Genomic DNA, 2321 nt, shown 5'->3' with positions numbered 1-2321 from the left:
TGTGCCGGCTAATGTGGTTTATTGCCAGGGAATCCCACGTTTAATATTGATGCTAGATTACTAGATTCATTTTAGCTGTAAATTAAACAGTTTAGTACAAACATTTACCCTTGATTTAAAATTGAATATAGTCAAAATTATGTCTTCCAGCACCCTAAACTGACACATTCAAAATGTGACAAGTGAATTGCACCTTAATCATTTTTTTAAAAATATATTTTTCACTCCAGACTTTTGGAATATCCTGGAATAGTTCAATTGTACTATTGGATTAAAGTAGCACATCAGCTAACTTATTGTTAACGAGCTATTGACTGTGGTCCCTTGAATATCTGGTCCATGCCAACAATTGACACTTATGTAGTGTACTCGTCTAACTTAGTCTACCTCTTGGTGCCACCATTGGTGGATGGGTTTTCTGAATTCTACCTCCGTAACTTATGGAACTTCTTCCCTTTCCCCCTGCAACTCGCCCTCCCCTCCTCTATCTTGAAGACCCGCCTTAAAACCTATCTCTTAACCGCACCTCCTCTATACCTTCTCTGTTCTCACCCCGCCCCACACCCTCTCAGTGTCTGTTCCCACCACTGTAAAGTTCTCACAGTATTGTACGTGAAAGGTGTTTTATAAATGCAAGTGTTGTTACTTTGCAGAAAGCTTTTATGTAGGAAGGTGTCAGCCTGTCTCAATCAATAGCACTCTCGTCTGAGTCAGTTTGAGCCCCCACGTCGGGACTTTGAATTCTCTGACACTCTGGTGCAGTGCTGTGGGAATGCTTTATTGGTGATGAAGTTAGCTCACCCTGCACATAGGATGGGAAACTGACCTGCCTATTCAGGGGGGGATCCCTTAACATCACCTGAATCACATGGCAGATGGGACCTGAGTTCAAAGACTCAAAGGAATGTTGATCTTGAAATAAATACTATATTTGTGCTTAACAAAATCGATGATGTAGAGTGAATGCTATATTGTTAAAAAGGCTACATACAAATGTATGGATAAATTGTGGTCCCTGTGGCACTCCTGGGATTGATCTTCCAGCATGGATCACTGTCAGACGATTGTCTCAAAATGCCCATCTGTGGAGGGAATCTCCTGGCATGGGATCTCGATTGCAGAAAGCTCCATGTCACCTCTTCCTTTATCCTGGAAACACCTTGCTCCTCCCTAGCAAGGAGTGCACTCTCCTGCCTGCAAACCTCAGGCTGCGCACTAATCAATGCACAACAATTTACACATAAGCACTTTTCACTTTGGGTGGAGCCTGTTTGTCGTCAGAGGTAATGTTACCCGGATCCTCCCGTGATGTGGAAGGTTTCATGCTGCCTTGTTGCTGTTCAGGGTATCTCTTGGAATGACTGGGTAAACAAATGTGTAACTCCTGCATCTTGTTCACGTTGCTTCAGCATATTGATTCGTCTGAATCTCAAAACATTTCAACACCGCTTTCAAAATGTTTTCATTCCTTCAACCAAAGTAACAACCACTTCCTTATCTTCCAACCTCTCCTTAAAAATTCTCATTTAACATTCCCCCAAAATCTTCCAGCCCTTTTGTCTCAGACATCTCCTCCCTTCCATCTTCCCTCAGCCTCTGCTCCTCTGAACACTGCCTCCTGGGTGACTTGAAACCTCTACTTCCTTTTCTTGCTCCAGTTCTGCCAATTTCATCGCTCTTTGTCAACCTCTCCCTCCACACCAACTCTGCTACCCAAATTCATGGCCTCCCCCTTGACCTGGTGATCACCTGTGGCCTTGCGATCTTGGACGTCACCATCTGTGATAAAGCCATTTTGGACCACTATCTAATCAGGATCACGTGGTCCGCGACCTTGCCATTCTGCTTGAGTTACATACATCAATCGAGTCCAGCACTTAACCTCCACAACATTGCCAGTTTATGCTTTACTGCATGGCTGCCTTGTATAATCATTAGCTTACTTATTAACTTTTCCCCAGCAGCACAACCGTGACCCTTTAAACAAACTTCTGTTGTGAGAATAGCAGCTGATCTCAACTGGGTCAGACTCTGGTGCTTCTCTCACTTCTACACCTGTTTTTGCCCTATCAATGTGGACTCTGCCTCAATCATCATTCCCATATACCAACTACTCTGCATGAAAACATTTCTCCTAACCCTTGTTTACTAACTATCTTAAATTGATGCCTTTTAGTACTGCAGACCCGCCTGGCTCAGGAACTGAGCAAGAGACCATTATGGAGGATTGACTCAATTCCGAAATTCCATTGCCAAGTATGTTACCTTGGAGACAGTTCAGCTCCAAGGATACTCCACTCATCTCTCCCCCCCCCCCCCCC

This window comes from Callorhinchus milii, unplaced genomic scaffold (assembly GCF_018977255.1).
Source record: "Callorhinchus milii isolate IMCB2004 unplaced genomic scaffold, IMCB_Cmil_1.0 Scaffold3, whole genome shotgun sequence".
Lineage (NCBI taxonomy): Eukaryota > Metazoa > Chordata > Chondrichthyes > Chimaeriformes > Callorhinchidae > Callorhinchus > Callorhinchus milii.
Note: the sequence above shows the minus strand (reverse complement) of the source record.